This window comes from Clupea harengus, chromosome 15, assembly GCF_900700415.2.
Source record: "Clupea harengus chromosome 15, Ch_v2.0.2, whole genome shotgun sequence".
Taxonomy (NCBI): domain Eukaryota; kingdom Metazoa; phylum Chordata; class Actinopteri; order Clupeiformes; family Clupeidae; genus Clupea; species Clupea harengus.
In genome coordinates, this window is record NC_045166.1 from 16,595,242 (window position 1) to 16,615,040 (window position 19,799).

Here is a 19,799-nt window from a genome sequence, read left to right on the forward strand (position 1 = left end):
CACGCACAGTGCGCGTGTGTATGTGGGCGTGTCCCATGTCCATGTACACGTGCTGATCTGGAGTCAGTTTGGTAGGATTTGGGTATAAATACATTATTTCATTTAAAATATGGATTTTTAAAAATATATTTATGTAATTTGCATGCAAAATAGGTCTACCCGAACCAGCGGACAAAATTCAACCCTCGGCAACACTTCAAAAGTAGCCCAATTCCGCGGGGAAACCACGGACCTGGCAACACTGGCTACTTTACTGCGCGTCTGAGAAAAGTTGACCCAGAAGACGTCTACAGCTGGCAACAACGTGGATGGGTTTTAATGCGATAAAAACACAATCCGGGCTTGTCTCCTCGCCGATTTGACCAGCCAACCGAGCAACAACTGTCTGGCATTTTACTTGAAAAAGTGACATTTGAATATTGTCGTGCTTTTTTTTTCCATATGATAATGCTAAATGTACCAAAACTGAGCAGGATTTTCGAACGTGCAACATTTTACAAACGGCGCCCCATAAAGGACAGCCTAACAGGAGCCACAGTCATTTGCTGTGCACTGAGCGCACTTTGAGTTTCCCTAGCAAGAGTGGTTGAGAGCAAAACAAAAGTGAAACCAACATTGTGTTATGGATTTAGGTTAGGTCTATATCACATTCTGAACAGCACACTGAACGAAGGAATAACAGCCGTTCTGGGTACATTGAACCGTTAAAGGTATTTGTTTTTGGTTATCATTCAGGTTTGGGATGCTATTTGAGTGCCATGAGAGATGAGCATGTTATGATTTCTTGTTTAAAAATATGTTATTTTAGATAGAATAGTGCTCGTATACACCGTAGTCTAAGTCTAATCATATCCGTTGTCATCATCAATAGTATCTTGCCGTTATGGAAATATGATTCGCTATGATTTTACTTTTACTTAGATACAACAGTAGTTTTTCGTATTTATAACATGTTTCTACCTTGCAAAATGTTATTTAATTGTGTTTATTTGTGGGTCAAACCGTTGCACTTCCAAACAGGAGGCCGCTGTGCACGCGTAATCTACAGCAATTTCTATTCGGTAAAACACTTATTTCAGTGCTTAGATGTTTGGCTGATAACAGAAACTGTCGTGAATAGTGCTAAATACGCAGGAAATAACTCATGAGTACATTTGGCTGTGAGAGCACTAGTGTTGTAGTACTGGAGTTCAAGATTCGGACTTCGGACTCGGATTCCACGGACACGTTGTGGATGAGGTGGCTGAGGTGGCTGAGCGATACATGGGTGTATAAGGTACACTGACATATTTTATTCAAAAGAACTATAGGATGAGACAATACCGTTTATACGGATATAGTTTGATGTTGCTTTACATAAACTGTTCGCTCCTCTCATCTTCTCTCTCACATTTCCGCACAACCCTGCCCCCACTCTCCTTCTGCGTCTGTAGTCCTAGATATCATGGCAGCGATGGCCAGAATGTTGACATTAATGTAAAGAGTTCTAAACGGTATTATTGACTTATATATATTCACCTAAAAACCACTTCAATACCCTTATCAATAAAGTGAGTAGACACTAAATATATGTATCTAACTATTTTGAGAAATGTTCCCGTTTTTACGTGTTATGCCAGTCACTAATATGAGAAAGTGGAGGTTTGCTCTTCACGTGTTCACAGGGAGAATTATGACTATTTCTATTTTTTACATTCTAAAAAGCTTTACAAAATGTATATTTAAAAAACTGATTCGTTTTTATGTTGCACAGTTGGTTTGATGTCATCCACTCAAATGTGAAGCACATTAAGGTTTGTATTTTGAATGTCAAATGAACGTTGAATATCAAACTAACTTTACCCCGGTCATGCTGTTTTGAGTTCACAACAGAATACGGAAGAATAATGTGTAGATAGTTAATTTAGCTTTCAATGAACTCACAGTTCCAGCTACGCCGTGAACGTCAAGCGAATTTCTAAGCTACCTTCACCCGCCGTCGTCAATTCATCACACACCTGACACCAAGTGAGTGGGGCCTAAAAAAGTGGCAGTGGTTGAGACAGACAACCTTATACTGCCATCAGAGGAAACTGAGGGAAACAAGTAGCACATTTATCAAGGTTTATTTTATGCAATTGTACTATTAGGGGACAGCCGGGACAAAAGTAATTTACAGTAAAAATGGTTAAAACCTCCCACAACACCAATATTTTTTATTTTTACAGTTTCTATCTTGCAAAATAGTTAGTAATAATAGTAGTTGTGTTTAATTGTGAGTCAAACCGTTGCACTTCCAAACAGATTCCCATCGTGACCTTCGCCCATCTGTCTTGTGTTATCTAAATCCCCTGATACGCCCAAAGACACTTACAGCTCATAAAACAGCTCTTCCATTTCTCACTTCCACGAATCACAGTATAAACATAGATATTTATGCACTTATTTGGAATATCTGGGGATTCTGCATTGGTGGGGACCAGGGGCGTTTCTAGGATTCAAAGAAAGGGGGGGCTTAACCCCAAGGGGAGTGGCATGTTTGCGCGCGGAATTTTTTTTTTTTTAAGGCCCATTTGGGGCCGCGGATATCCATTGTTTCAGACAGTTCATAGATTGGTTTAATCAGAAAGAGTGTGATTTTGCTTTGTAGTTTTGCTTGCATTCAGTATATGATAACACAAGAGACAGAATGACAGGGTCATAGTGAAATTTGACAACACAAATATACCAGCTGTGGTGAAATGACCTGTTCTGAGCACCAAAGCTTCAGCCCCCCTAAAATAGGCCTAACGATGCCCCTGGTGGGGACAACAGTAACAGTTGTTACTCGTCCCTCCATAGACATTAGCCATTATATCCTATCCTGTATTCCGTGTAAACAAGCATGCTACAAGAAAGTCTGGGATTGTCAGTAGCACTAAATGCTCTACAGAATAAACATGAAGTTAAATCTTTACATGAAAACAATTCTTTAATACACAAAAAAATCAATCGCTGATGAAATGTTCATAGATCCATCAAACTTGCTTTATCATCTTTAACTATATGATAAAATGACATAAAAGGTAGGCCTAGGTGTTTAGCAGATAGATGAAGGTTAAAATGCCCTATTGTAACACTTGTTTACATACGATCTAAGATCTGGGCCATCAGAAGATTCTAGATGCTTTTCAGGTGCGCAGTCAATCACAACAAACAGGGTTTGATACATTTCAGATTTTAGTGGTAAATAATTATTTACATATATATATATATATATATACAAGGCTCAACATTTAGAAAATGTAAAATAAAAACATGCATCAAAATATCTTGAATCCAAAACCTTAAATCAACTCAAACTCTTTATGAATTCCTATTTACTCTATTATAATCTTATTTATCTCTATTTTATAATCTATTTGCTTCTTATTTGTTCTATTTTATTTCTTTACACTAGTTAAATGTAGTTATCTTTAATATAAATTATATATATATATATATATATATATATTATTTAATAATTAGTTAATAAATCAATAATTTAATTATCTAATAAAGTTTTATCTAATTTAAATTCTCAAGCAAATTTTAACCTTAGTTCTTAACTTGATCAAATTCACATAACCCAACACAATTGTACAGGCTAGCAGTTCAACAATAGCTTAACAAAATCGATATCCCATTTACAATACACACAATCAAATATCCAATCAATTAAATATGTTCAAAGTATCTGTGAGTTCATTTAGTGTCTTCTTTAAATAACAAGAACAAGTAAAGTCTTACATATCCGTGGAACTTCAGCTATCAAGCTATCAAATAGTTCTCAGTCAGTTGGACTGGATGTGGTGTGGAATCCATACTTTTCGGTTGTTCGGTGGGAAGCTCGCCATCTAGTTGTCGTCGTTGTTGTTTTCAAGCAGTATTTAGTCAGTCAGTCAGTCAATATTCACTGTAGGTGATTCTACAATGACAATGTTCATTTCGATCCTCAAAGTTTCAAACCAACATCTTCGTCCAGCAGGTCCGCTGTCGCTCGGTGTAGCTAGCTGGCTAGGCTACAAGGGGGGCGTGCCTATGTTCCCACAGCCCTATGTTCCCACAGCCCAATGTTCCCAAAGCCCTATATTCCCACAGCCCTATGTTCCCACCAGGGGCGTTTCTAGGATTCAAAGAAAGGGGGGGCTTAACCCCAAGGGGAGTGGCATGTTTGCGCGCGGAAATTTTTATTTTTTAAGGCCCATTTGGGGCCGCGGATATCCATTGTTTCAGACAGTTCATAGATTGGTTTAATCAGAAAGAGTGTGATTTTGCTTTGTAGTTTTGCTTGCATTCAGTATATGATAACACAAGAGACAGAATGACAGGGTCATAGTGAAATTTGACAACACAAATATACCAGCTGTGGTGAAATGACCTGTTCTGAGCACCAAAGCTGTCCTGTGGGTAGCTCTTCAGTTTAACCTGTCTGGGCCCTGTGTCTTTTTCACCTAAATCATTAGTTGCTGCAGCTGCTTGGTCTGTCTCTACCTCTCTCTGACTCTCTGCCTCAGCCTCTCCTTCTGCATGACCCTTTAAGATAAGTTCAAACATTGAAACATTAACTGATCGAAATCCAGAAGCCAATTTTATGACTTGGCATAAAAATATCATGTAATAATCTAGTTTAGGCTAACCCTTGGAGTAGCCTAGGCCTGACAACAAATGCCTATACATTTCTACCACAGTAGAAGAAAATAAAAAAAAACTCCACTCATTTCCTTCTAGACCTGTAGACCACTAACCTCCATCACACCGGCTCCTTCAGCCCTGTCAATCTCCTGCTTCTCTCTCTCATCTGACTGGGCGGCGCTGCCACCTCTCATAAAGAATGTTCTTATATCCATCTGGTCAATGAATTGGATGATATACCGGTGCAATAGCGTTATGAGGGACACTATGACATTTAGTTTTCACTAGCATTAACTGATTATAAATAACAACATTCTATAGGGACTGATAATATTGTTTTGAAATACTAGAGAGATATATCAATGCAAAGAATAGAGAGATGTCGATAGTTATTTCTTGTATTTCGAATTCGCTCGTTCACACTCTTGCTAACTGGTGACAGTTTCTAACAAAGTAGCAAGCTAGCTCAGTTTTAACATAGCCCACTACAATATTCGCTTTCATTTGCCTCATATCAAGTAAACCCAAAGCAGGTAACACTCGTTAACAACTACAGATAGCCACATTCTGTAACTTCTTGTACTTACAATTTCACTCCGTGCATCATTTACTTTGAACTCCTTGTCTATAATACTGGCTGTCGTTGACGAGAGACGGTACTAGTGCCCGGGGTTTATATCGTAAAGTATGATGAAAGGCTATTGGATTATAATTTGAAGGGGGAGTAAACATACAAACCAGAACGCACATAAGTAGCATGTTAGAGTTATAAATAACTTGTCCGTGTCAGAAACAATAGTTTATTTTTTTTTTTTTTTTTAAGCCAATAATGCCAAATGATTTGGGGGGGCTGAAGAACATTTTAGGGGGGCTTCACCCTAGCTTAACAGGAAATGTGGGACCATAGGGTTTAATTTTCAGAAAAATCTCGAAATGTGGGAACATAGGGCTGTGGGAACATCGGGACTAACTTTTCAAAATAAATCTAGGAACATAGATCTGTGGGAACATAGGGCTGTGGGAAATAGGGCCTAATTTTGAAAATTGTCAGTGAAAAAAAAATCCTTAGAAATGTGGGAACATAGGGCTGTGGGAACATAGGGCTGACCCCGCTACAAGTTAGCACTCAACTAGCACAAAATCATGAAAACATAAATCTCGTATCTTCAAACCAGGCCCGGGGTGGGTAATCGGGAGAGTTCCCGGTGGGCCGCTTCACTTCTGGGCCGGTCGAGAATTTTATTTTTTGACATTTGTCACGTTAGTCCATCTTCTCTTAAAGTAGGCTACACACGTTCTGCATTCTGACACCGGAGCCTCTGCATGGGTTGTACCATGCGAGGGAGTTCTCCCCTCCCAAATAGAGTTGGTTGGGTCCATAGCCCGTCTTTTCCAAAAACTTTTCTCAGACTACCGATAGCTGGGCCGGCCCTACCCCAACGATATGCGTCAGAGAGGATGGATGGGAGGAAGAGGGGCTGAAAAAGCCAGGTTGAAAAAAAGAAAGGCATTGGAGGAGGATGCTGCCAAATGTGCCAAGCTTACTGATTTATTTTCAAGAGGACAAACACAAGTGGCAACTGGTAAAGAGAGACATAGGCCTAATGATTAGCAACGTAACTATTAGGCTAACGTTGTAGCGTTGGTTAATATCGTTGTAGCGTTGTCAACCTATTCGCAAGCAAAATATTACCAGAGATGGCGCTTGAAAGCAGGACCTGTTCCTCCTGCAAAAACTGTGCCATTTGTGTCCATTTAATAGCTACTCTCACAGTACAACCTCCTCACAGATGCTTATCATGTCATTGGGTTAGCATATACGTTTCTGTTGACTTTGTCCATCACACAGGTTGCATGTGAGAGAAGCTTCTCAACCTTAAAATTTGTGAAGAATAGGCTACAAAGCTCATTGAGTCAGGACCATTTGGAGGCTTTCATGTTAATGTGCACAGAGAAGGAAATCCTCATGTCTATAAGCAACGACAGTTATTATAGATAAAGTGGCTGAAACCAGTGCACTGCTTAGGCGGTTACTGATGCTGTAGATGCTGTTGGTGCTATTCGCAATGTAACTTCTGTACTGTGAGTTGAACTGTAAACATTAGTTCAATATGCCTCTTTGTTGAAGAGTGGGATACGTTTCAAATGCTTTACTTATTTATTTCTGCTTTTGTTAATTTATCAACCTATCCTTGTGGAATAGTGGAATATTTTTTGTTAACTTCTCAGCCTAAGATGATTATTATTTAACCTTTACATTATTTGTTTAACCATGGTATTAATAAAGAGAAAACTACAGGATAGTAAGAGCTGAACTGTTGCTTCATTTATCCAATTTCCACTACCATGGAAAAAGTGGGCCGGTCTTGGGCCTGAAATTCCCGGGCTGAAAAGTGGCCCCACTCCGGCCCTGCTTCAAACTGTACAATGGTACCTTTTCTATCATACTCGTGTAAACAATTTAACTTCAAAATATCATTCAATAATTCAATTTGGTTTCATTAATTAGGTCAGTAAAGACGTTGAATTTTTAAAAGGTTGTTCCCCTAAATGTTTCAACAGTCTTCTTCTTATCTCAACGTCTTCTCTCTAAAATCAAAGTAAAAGTTGCGCGAGCTCTTCAGCACGCACTACGTCCTGTAGAGGGCGCTCCAACATTACATTTCATTTCATTCATTACAATTCATTCAATTAAAAAGCTATGCTAAATTCCTAAGGTACTAATAAATACATAACTAATTAATGTTTAATGTTTATTATTAGACTATTTATTAATTACTATTTATACATATTTACAGAATCTTAAATGTAACTTTGTTAACCTTGGTTACACTATGTTTTGACTCACGGATGTATGTCCATCATCGTTGTAATCTGAGACCACAGGAGTGTTAAGGAGCCAACACGGTTGACGGATTGGTCATTGCGCGCGCCAAGGGTGACTTCAACACAGCGGCAAAAACTTTAATGGCCGCTCTTGTGAGTTGCTGCAGTCTTCAACCAAACCGATAGGTGTCGTTGCCGTGAAAAGTACCATCTATACTACTGGACAGTAAAATCCGCCAAAGTAAACCTCAGTAGACTGAGTTGTCAGGGGTCCTAATCACAACATGTTTCCCAACGATGGACCCAAGAAAGTACAAGACAATGGAGGATGTCACTGGCGATGCTTTGCCAGTCCTCAGTGGTCGAGACTGGCATGAACTCCTGTGCCAAGGAGTCCCTTATTGCCCTGGCGACCTCACCAACAATCCTTTCCACGGTGCTCACTCCCACATGATAGCTGAAAGCTGGTGCGGTAGGAGTAACCAGTGGCCAAGAATCTGTAAAAAAAAAAAAAATTACTTTTGTCAACAGACTGTCAAACTGGTCCCTGTCCAGACTGTAATATCTCTGGAACCTGCCAATGGCAGGGGCAGAGAGTGTTGCACAAGAGCATAGTTTACATCTGGCCTAAATCATCATTTCAGCCTAAATGTGGGTGACTGGTAAGTGTGAGTGCATTTTCTCTATGTAGTGTTACGTGCCGGCTCAATGCACGAAAGATAAAGGGGAGGCCACGCAGAATTTATAATAATAATATATAATAAGTTATTTATTAATGGTTACAGGTATATATTATCTATTAATTATAAGCAAAATGTGTGGTGAATGTCAGTGTTGTGAATAGAAACCAAAGATGTAATGTAAAGTCAGTACAAGAGTAATTCAAAACAAACAACGACGATAATCCAAAATCCAACGACCAATCCAAAACCAACCAAGTATCCACAACCAACGATCCAAATCCAATCTTTATCCAACGATAACCAAATGCCGAGAATCCAAAGCTCTCCCGACTGCCATCTGATCAGGGCTTTTGTAGCCCATCCAATCATGGGGTACACCTGTTTCCAATCACCTGTTGTAATGACAGAGACAGAACAGGCATGCAAATATCATGGGGCGGGGCCTAGACCCGCCAGGGTCGTAACAGTAGTTTCTAAGCAGAAAACAGCAAAGATGAATGAACAGCAATCACAACAGAATTCCACATTAGGCCTCCATCACCTGGACAGGCCTACACTGATGTGTATCTGTCATAGGGTGCAGGTTAGCCCATCTGTTCAGGTTTAATTGTAGGCCTACATGAAGTTAATAGTCACCAATGGATATTCTTCAATTAGCCTATAGTAGGCCTAAATGCCTATATGTCTATTTGATACATGTCTGACTGTAATTTCTATTTCTCCTGTCTACTTAGATGGTTAAGGTATTTTTCAAGGGCATTGGATATGCCGAGAGGTATCTTGAAGAGATCAAGGCCTATCTCCAAAGACGACTTTGTGTGACTCAGGTCGGAGATGTACGGGAATGTGATGTCATCTTGGTCCTCTGCCCAATCGTCTCTCGAGCTGGAACTGATGTTGAGGCTGCACTGAGTGCGATTCCAAGTGGGTTAATCATCCTGTTTCCATATAAAAATGCTTTAGAATGATCTAGCATAGCATGCTCAAATTCTGATAATGTTTTAACTGTGGTAGTGCCAGTAATGAAGAGGCTTTAGGCTACAGTTTCATCTGTGAACTCATGGACACATAAATATAGCTTATAGTAGCACAATTAACTGGTTTAACTTGTGTTTTTTTATTTTGACTGTAACATTGTCAAAATGTCTTTTATACCTTTAAGGCCCAAAGCCTACAATTCTCATGGTGTTTCATCGCACATTCGACCCGGAAGACATAATACCCAACACCCAGAAGTATGTCGAAGGGAGGGGAATAACGGTGGACCTGCTTTTCAATGAGGAAGGAGGACTACTTTCTTGCAGAAGAAATGAGGACTCGAAGAGATTGGCTGCAGATTACCTCAATAAGCATGAAGCACTTAGCCCTATATACAGTAATAGGTTTTTAAATGCCATACTTTCGCAAAAAGGGCTTATTGGGTGTATTGCATTTGCAGGTGTAGTCATTGTTTGTTTTGCCATTGTCAGGAAAAAAGATAAAATAATGTTAGCTAACTCAGTCAATCTTCCTAGGCTATTTACATGGACTACACTGAAAATCAGGGTTGGAAAATCTACTGAAATCTGATAGTCTATCAGAACCCTAAACCTTTAGGAAAATTGGGCTTGGGTCTTAAATGCCAGAAGTGTTTTGTTAAGTCATATATCGGCAACACTAACATGTGTTATTTGAAAACATTAAAAAGATGAAGAGTAATCAGCAGTAAGACATACAAGTGCCAATTGATTTAAGCGTAAATTGTAGTTTATTAGTTGTAATTACTCAACTTCCTTGCATCCTCAAACTGCCCATCATCTCTAACCTTTTAGCCATTTTATTTAGCTATTTGTTAAATTATATGCTAGGCTACTGCTGGGAAAGGTGGACAAATCATGTGAACAGGCCATCAAATCAAATCAAATCAAATCAAACTTTATTTGTACGGCGCATTTCATACAAGGAGGTAACACAATGCGCCTCACAGTACGAAAGAAAAGGGTACTAACCGCACTGGCACCGTAAAGGACTACTCAGCACGGTCATCGTCAAACTAAGAGACAGCTGCTGGGGGGGGGCAGGTACAAACACTTGACGCCATAACAAAATACTTCAGTGATCAATCAATCAATCAATCAATGTTTCGGGACACTTATTTCAGTAAGCTACTTACTAAGCTCTGTTTAGACACTTTCACTATTCAGAGACTGTTTATCCATTAAAATGACTTAATATTATCTAGTCTTGATTTCATATAGGAAACTACTGATCTTACATATAGGCCCACTCAATCCACACAGTCACAAAACAGGCCATCAGCCATCAAAGTGCTTCTTCCTTGACACTTTGTCAGCAGAAGTAGATAGAATTAAAGATATGGCAAGTTGGTGTTGGTTGTTTTGTCCCCACACTTGTTTATTTTCTGTAATAAAACTCCAAACAGACGGGAGTTCTGCACAATTGCTACAAATCAAAACAAAACATCAACTTTGAACAAACATGACCAAAAACTCAAAGCATAGCAGCTAAAAAAATAATGTTTTTTTTTACAATGTCAGTAATATATTAGTAATGGCATAGTCATTTTATTTTAAACTCTTCTTGCTTTAGCTTTCATTACAAATTGTACAACAGCTAATTTAATCACTCTGCAACTCTCTTTATGTAAATAAATACATTTCACATTCTCAAAGCAATATGCAATACAACCCACCACAAAGAACACAGTTGTTTAAAGGATGGTGCAGCGCCGTGTGTGTAGACGATTTAAAGAGGAATATTGAGTACACGCTTTGTGTTCGGTTGTTCGAGTGACTGATTTTTTTTTTTTGAGGACAAAGAACGCTCATATACGTCCTTCACAGTTTGGGAGGGTAGGCTCTGAAAATTGTGAACAAACTTCTGATCACGGGACAAAACTAAACCCACCGGGGGAAACGTAGTTGTGTGTGTGTGTAAGCGTTCGCAGTGGCATGACAAGACACACGTGACAAGCTTAGTTGGACTGTATTCTTTTTTTATTTTGGGTGAAAGTGAAAAATGAAACTCCGTGTCACATCCCATTTCCTCACAACTAAAATGCACAAAAGAATGACAAATATTCTCCATCTCAACTCTGGGGGTTCTGGGGGCGTCTCTTGGTTCTTTGTGGAAACTCTTTTGGAGATGGCTGCGTGTTTGCTCCAAAACATCTACTAAAGTGTGAATGTCTAGGGAATGGAAGGACAGCCTAACAGGAGCCACAGCCATTTGCTGTGCACTGAGCGCACGTTGAGTTTCCCTAGCAAGAGTGGTTGAGAGCAAAACAAAAGTGAAACCAACAGTTGTGTTATGGATTTGGGTTAGGCCTATATCACATTCTGAACAACACACACTGAACGAAGGAATAACAGCCGTCCTGGGTACATTGAACCGTTAAAGGTAGGCCTGCGCATTTGTTTTTGGTTATCATTCAGGTTTGGGATGTTATTTGAGTGCCATGAGAGATGAACATGTTATGATTTCTTGTTTAAAAATATGTTATTTTAGATAGAATAGTGCTCGTATACACCTTAGTCTAAGTCTAATCATACCCGTTGTCATCATCAAGCGTATCTTGCGGTTATGGAAATATGATTCGCTATGATTTTCCTTTTACTTACATACAACAGTAGTTTTTCGCATTTATATCATGTTTCTACCTTGCAAAATGTTATTTAATTGTGTTTATTTGTGAGTCAAACCGTTGCACTTCCAAACAGGAGGCCGCTGTGCACGCGTAATCTACAGCAATTTCTATTCGGTAAAACACTTATTTCAGTGCTTAGATGTTTGGCTTATAACAGAAACTGTCGTGAATAGTGCTAAATACGCAGCAAATAACTCATGAGTAGGCCTACATTTAGCTGTGAGAGCACTAGTGTTGTAGTACTGGAGTTCAAGATTCGGACTTCGGACTCGGATTCCACGGACACGGAAGTTGTGGATGAGGTTGCTGAGCTATAAATAGGTGTATAAGGTACACTTACATATTTTAAGTTCCGTTCTGCTAGCAACGATAACCCAAAATAACCCCAGGAAGTAAAACGAAACGAGGAAGGAAAATTAGTTTCTTGTATCAAATGAAAGGTTTTTTTTTTTTTTTTACAACAAACTACCCTGTTAATCGACTGGGTAATATAAACACCTTTTTTATGGAACGAGTTTTATTGTTGCATTTGTCCTAATGATCGGGAAAATAGTTAAAAGCGTGTTTGAAAGTTATAGTAGCCTATTTGTCATTGTAAAGTCCTAATCTGTCTACTCGCTAGATCAGACTTTATAATAGTATTTTGTTATCTGTGCATTATATTAACTTGCTTTAAAACAAGGTAAGATATAGTGAATCACAACTACTTCACACATTTTATTTAATGTTTGAAGTGTCCTGAACATATTCCACCCCCCTTTCCAGTGTTCATTGAACACGTTCATTTTTATGAGAACGATGAACTGAACGCAACTGCATGACAAATAATGAATTTGAACGGTGAACACGTTCATATTATCTGAGGTCCAGCGCCACTCAGGTCTAGCTAAAACATTATAGAATGTTTTCCTTCTACTGAGGAAAGACGCTGTCTAAATCGAATGCTTGTACCATGTCGTTGCTCAGTACCTGTTAAAAAGGCCATAGTAATTATTTGTTAAATTGCCCAGACAGACCATGTTTCGGTAAATGACCATATTTGGTAATTGCGTTGGTCATGTGACTCCACTTCTCACGGTGCAATGTTTTGATATCACTTCACGGCATATTTAGATGGAGTAGCAGTTAATTTCGGGCATATTTTCACATCATTGAACGTTGCACTTTGCAAGTTGTGTGCGTCCATGTATACGTGAGTTTGACTTTGTAGCCTACCTTGTCATTATGTGTTTGTTATAGTTTAGCTTTCTCATATTTGTTACGAGCACTGTCACTTAATTGATCTAGCATGATGCACTGTTCGGGAACTCGCTTAGCATAAGCTGCTAATGTGCAAATACGAGTGTTATGCTAACTTTTGAGCGGTCTTTCATTTAGTGTACATGCCCTTGTTGATCTGAGATTAAGCCAGTAGCATGCCATTGCTCAAGAGGTTAAATTATTACCGTTAGTTTCTTGTATATTTCATTATTTAAATGGTACTACAGGGCTGTAATTATTATTATTATGTGCGGGATTTTTACACACTGTCTGATAAACTTTCCGACAGTAAAAATCTCACCTTTCTGTGCAAATGACGTCCTCCTGAAAAATTAGCAATAATAAAAAAAAAATAATGAAAATGAACTGAACTATGAACTAGTTCAGAATTTAAATGGTGAACTATGAACGTGAACGATTCATGTTTAGTTGCATGAACTGAACTTTGAACTAGTTCATGAGAGGTGTGAACTTGCACAACACTGCCCCTTTCATTGGTTTCATCAGCAAAGAGTGATACGTGTCACGGCAATACCCTGGCATTGGAGATAGTCCTTTTTCACCTGTGTGATCTGTCTGTCAAGTGTTTTTTCACAGTGAATGACCAGAATAATGACTGCTAAACATATTTTACCCCTTACTTTAATGAAGGCATAATCCTTTTATCAGCATATTGGGGTGTATTTTACTTTTTCTTAATACAATATTGCCTGTTTAGTCAGTGTTCATTATATTAAAACAAGAAAACCATACTTTTGTAACATCAGTGAATCGTTTTAACCCATTTTGATGTTACTATGAAATTAATATTTCTGACAGTTTAAGAAACACGGGGCTAATAAGGAACTTTTATTTTGAAAAATCGTAACCGGAAGTCGCTCGAGCTCATTTGCCTAAAGTTTCTCACTGAACGCTGCTCATATTTTATTCAAACGAAATACAGGATGAGACAATACCGTTTATACGGATATAGTTTGATGTTGCTTTACATAAACTGTTCGCTCCTCTCATCTTCTCTCTCACATTTCCGCACAACCCCGCCCCCACTCTCCTTCTGCGTCTCATGGCAGCGATGGCCAGAATGTTGACATTAATGTAAAGAGTTGTAAACGGTATTATTGACTTATATTTATTCACCTAAAAAAAACTTCCAGGCCCTTATCAATAAAGAGAGTAGACACCAAATATATGTATCTAACTATTTTGAGAAATGTTCCCGTTTTTACGTGTTATGCCAGTCACTAATATGAGAAAGTGGAGGTTTGCTCTTCACGTGTTCACAGGGAGAATTGTGACTTTATTTCAATATACAAAATGTATATTTCAAAAACAAACCTTTTGGCACATGAGCGAGATTAGTCTTTATGTTGCACAGTTGGTTTGACGTCATCCACTCAAATGGTTGAAGCGCATGATAGGTTTTTTGAATGTCAAATGAACGTTGAATATCAAAGTAACTTTACCCCGGTCATGCTGTTTTGAGTTCACAACATAATACGGAAGAATAATGTGTAGGTAGTTAATTTAGCTTTTAATGAACTCACAGTTCCAGCTACGCCGTGAACATCAAGCGAATTTCTAAGCTACCTTCACCCACCGTCGTCAATCCATCACACACCTGACACCAAATGAGTGGGGCCTAAAGCAGTGGTTGAGACAGACTGTGCATAACCTTATACCTGCCATCGGGAGGCCAGAGGAAACTGAGGGAAACAAGTAGCACATTTACCAAGGTTTATTTTATGCAACTGTATTATTAGGGGACAGCCGGGACAAAAGTAATTTACAGTTAAAATTGTGAAAAGCTGGTGCGGTAGGAGTAACCAGGGGCCATAATAATTGATGTCCTGCCTCGCAATAATTTGCGGCCCCACTTTTGACAACAGACTGTCAAACTGGTCCCTGTCCAGACTGAAATATCTCTGGAACCTGCCCCGCCAATGGCAGGGGCAGAGTGTTGCACACAAGCCTAGTTTACATCTGGCCCAAATCCTCATTTCGGCCTAAATGTGGGTGACTGATAAGTGTGAGTGCATTTGCTCTATGTAGTTTCTAAGCAGAAAACAGCAAAGGTGAATGAACAGCAATCACAGGGTACACCTCTTTCCAATCACCTGTTGTAATGACAGAGACAGAACAGGCATGCAAATATCATGGGGCGGGGCCTAGACCCGCCAGGGTCGTAACAGTAGTTTCTAAGCAGAAAACAGCAAAGATGAATGAACAGCAATCACAACAGAATTACACATTAGGCCTCCATCACCTGCACAGGCCTACACTGATGTGTATCTGTTATAGGGTGAGGGTTAGCCCATCTGTTCAGGTTTAATTGTAGGCCACATGAAGTTAATACTCACCAGTGGCGGCGCCAGAGATTTTTTGCTGCAGGTGCTATGGGGGTGCTCTGCGTTTTACCGAGGGTGCTATGAAATTAGGGTGATAGCATACGTGTCACATGGTTCTCTACTACAACACCTCCCCACCATATCGTTATATCTGTTTACATGTTTGCTCTCTGAAGCGTCTTTGTGGTCCATACAAATCGATCGTAGGCCTATTATTATTATCATTAGGCTGCTTCCGACGGACGCGCACATAGCCGTGTTCCTCTGCGACGGTCACTGACAAAATGCATGCAGCATCAGCATGTTATAGATTCCGCAATCCCAAATACTTCACTTACTTCATTGGGGGTTAAAGTTGGCGCCAGATGACCACCAGGTCACCACTACCATGTCTGACAAATTAAACTAAACATAAATAGTTCAATACATTCTAAACTAAAGGGGGCAAATTAGAATAGCAGATAGAATGAACTAAAACAGTCAAAGAGTCAGAAATGCTTTCAAAAAGTATATATTATTTCAGGTCACAATCAATAAAAACATAGAAGCTTATGTATAACTGGCTAGCACAGACAGACTGCTCGTCCTAGGCTAGAATCTCTGATTTTTTTAAGGCGGATCCCGAAAAATCCCAAAAAGAGACCGCATTCATTAATGTTACACATCTAACAAGACCGTTCCACCTTAAATCTTAAACGGTGTAAAGATGCAGGCCTCTTTTAAAAGTGAATGAAACAAAACAGTGTTATGTCTCCATGACAGGGTTTCACGGCATGCTCGTATTTTGACAACATGCCTGTATTTTGGGCACTCAAAACCACAATAATCAGAGCTAGATCATTGTATCATTGTACAATACAACTCTTAAAGAACAGGCAAAAATGCAAACAAAACCATGCTGGAAAAGCAAAATCCGGGCAACCCAACAGACCAGTAGCATGGCTAGCACCCTCAGTAGAGGTGTAGGATTGATCTCTTTGACCACGACGTTCCTCTTCTTCTAAATCAGATTCAGATAACCCTTGCATTTCTTCTTCTTCTTCAACGTCACATGATTCTTCTACTCGTAGAATTTTGGGTATCAAAAACCGATCCATTATTGTGAATTTGTTGATACTACCGGTTGACTTTGACAGTGCACTAGCTCTCTTTCTCCTTCAATCGTCAGGAAACGTCAACGTTCACGCATGCGACGTGTCTCTGTCGTGCTACGTGAACAATCTGTTCATTTCAATCTGTTATTATTTTCTTTTGTGATTGAAATATTATTACCACACAATAAATTAAATTAAGAATGCAGAATTAAAATAAATAACAATAATAAATAAACCATTATTTTCTTGGGGGTGCTATGGGGGTGCTATGGCTAATCCAGGGGAAGCTATAGCACCCCCTAGCCCCCCCCCCTGGCGCCGCCCCTGATACTCACCAATGAATATTCTTGAGTTAGCCTATTGTAGGCCTAAATGCCGATATGTCTATTTGAGACATGTCTGACTGTAATTTATATTTCTCCTGTAATTTCTCCTGTCTACTAAGATGGTTAAGGTATTTTTCAAAGGCACTGGATTTTCCGAGAGGTATCTTGAAGAGATCAAAGCTGATCTCCATAGACGACTTTGTGTGACTGAAGTCGGAGAGGAAGTGGATTGTGATGTCATCGTGGTCCTCTGTCCCATCGTCTCTCGAGCTGGAACTGATGTTGAGGCTGCACTGAGTTCGATTCCAAGTGGGTTAATCATCCTGTTTCCATATAAAAATGCACTAAAAATCTTTTTTTCAAATTCTGATAATGTTTTAACTGTGGTAGTTCCAGTAATGAAGAGGCTTTAGGCAACATTTTCATCTGTAAGCTATTGGACACATAAATATAGTTTATAGTAGCACAATTAACTGGTTTAATTTGTGTTTTGTTCATTTTGGTTGTAATATGCTCAAAATGTCTTTTACACCATTTAGTCTCAAAGCCTACACTTCTTATGGTGCTTCATCGCACATTCGACAAGGACGAAATATTACCCAACACCCAGAAGTATGTCGAAGGGAGAGGAAGGACCCTAGACCTGCTTTTCAATGAGGAAGAAGGTCTACTTTCTTGCAGTAGAAATGAGAACTCCAAGGAAATGGCTGCAGTTTTCCTCAGCGAATTTGAAACACCTAACCGTGGATGTAGGGCAATCTGTTTAAATTTCATCCGTTCGCCTAAAGGCAAGGTTGTGGCCGTTTCAGTGTTGATTTCATCGGCCATTTTAATCATTGTTTGTGTTTTGGCAAAATCAGGAACATTTCAGGAACCCTAATATTCCGGTTAGATAACTCATTCAATATCAATCTAAGCAATTCACATAGGCAACTGAAATCTGATCTGAACCCTAAACCTTTAGGAACTTAATATGAAAATTGGGCTTCAGTCTTAAATACCAGAAGTGTTTTGTTAAGCACTAACATGTTTTATTTGAAAACATTAAAAAGATGAATATCAATCAGTATGACTTGCAAGTGTCATTTGATTAAGAGTATATTATAGTTTATTAGTTGTAATAAACTCTGTAAGAAATCACAGGATATCCTGTGAGAGAACATGAGATTCATGATCAAGCAACTGCTGTGACCTACAAAGGTTGGCCAGCATAATCTCCAAAATTGTAATCTTATCACAGTAACAAAGGAAAAGCCCCCAAACTGGTATTGCTCAGAAACCTGGGGACAGAAAGCACACTGAGGTGTGAGTGACTGCAACCAAACATAGTATGGAATGGGAGTAGGCCTTTGAGAACCATCTCAGGCAGCGGGTAAGAGAAACCTGATACAGAACATCAAAAGGTTGCCAGACCTGTTTGTATTAGAAGCCTAGCTCATTTACATTAAAAGCCTTGGAGATTTCTTAAACGGTATATCTGGCTAGACATGCTTGGAGATGCTTGTTGTTCCACGTTACTGCATACACCACAAAATAAACGTCCTTTTTCGTACAACTTCCTTGCATGCTCAAACTGCCCATTATCTCTATATAGGCTACCGCTGGGATCAATCAATGTTTTGTGTCCACACTTATTTCAGTAGGCTACCTACTAAGCTCTTTTCAGACACTTTCACTATTCAGAGGCTGTCCCTCCATTGAAATTACCTAAGATTATCTAGTCTCTATTTCATATAGGAAACTACTGATCTTACATATAGGCCCACTCAATCCACACAGTCACAAAACAGGACAGACTGTCATCAAAGTGCTTCTTCCATGACCCTTTTTCAGCAGAAGTAGATATAATTAAAGACATGGCAAGTTGTTGTTGGTTTTTCGGTCCGCACACTTGTTTATTTTCTGTAATAAAACTCCAAACAGACGTGAGTTCTGCACAGAGCGCTACACGGCCAGAGGGTCAGCGCCGAGGTGGGTGGGGTTCGTCAACAGACCCGTGTCAATCTCCCTGTAGCGAAGGTAGAGAGTAGTTCCCCCCCGGACTTGAACCCGGGTGCCAAATCTGCACTCTGACCGCAACGCAAAAGAGCCAGGCTCAATGGTATGGCAGTCAGAGCACATACTTATGTGTAGTGACGGCACTTCACGCACACAGGCATTCCTCACACATCCACCAACCGTACTTCTCCCATCTCAGGGCACCCCCCACACAAGTGCCTCACCCATCTTTGGGGTCCCTTACAAAGGGATCAACCTACCTGGGGGTCCCTCATGCGGTTTTACGGTCATGCCTCTGAAGACCAATCCAAAAACAAAACAAAACATTAACTGAACAAAACACTAGCAGCTACAAAAATGGGTCTGGGTCTGTGGGGAGTTGCTAGTGGGGGAATGAAGCTTCATGAAACCAGCCAGGTGTTGAAAAGTTAATTTCTTGAGGCTTCAAAAGCCCTCTAGGCACACCTGCTGGTCAATGGAAATACAGTGTAGGAAAGATTCTCGGGACAGTGAATTTGTCCAATACATGGTGTGCAAAGGCCTTCAACAATAACATGCATACACACAAATGTATGGTGAAAAAATAAATTGGTTCATTTTAAGTATGTTTGCTCAATGTACTTCCATAATGAAATTGAAACCGTCCATTTTAGCCAGCCATCAGCCTTCATTTCATACAAATAGTAAACTTCGACCTATAACCACATTCAGTGGACGGTGGCACAGCAGGTGGCGTTTGTCACTCAATAGGTAGACTTCCATCTTTACCGTCACCTGTATGCGATTTGGACATTGTGGAACAGAGAGCAGTTAAAGTGCTTTTGGATAACTGGTCAAAACATCAGCCATCATAAGCACACAAATAAGCCACCTAGGATAGTCTAGGGTATTTAAAAAAAAAGAAAAAAGATAATGTACTTGCATGTTCATCCTTGCCTTGTTGTCAAGTTCTTCTAAAGTGCTTGCCAAGTTCTTGCCAAGTTTAAAGC

The 19,799-nt window shown here is 39.5% G+C and overlaps 2 long non-coding RNA genes across 2 annotated transcripts; both read left to right on the top strand.

Moving 5' to 3' along the window:
* Nucleotides 1-555: 555 nt before the first annotated feature.
* On the top strand, nt 556-9,853 carry LOC116223765. Its single transcript, XR_004165255.2, has 3 exons — nt 556-710; nt 8,876-9,065; nt 9,304-9,853. It is a non-coding gene; the product is annotated as an uncharacterized LOC116223765 (long non-coding RNA).
* A 1,370-nt stretch (nt 9,854-11,223) lies between these two features.
* Nucleotides 11,224-17,879, top strand: LOC105907295. The gene is made up of 3 exons (XR_001162706.3): nt 11,224-11,540; nt 16,932-17,121; nt 17,352-17,879. It is a non-coding gene; the product is annotated as an uncharacterized LOC105907295 (long non-coding RNA).
* Nucleotides 17,880-19,799: the final 1,920 nt, after the last annotated feature.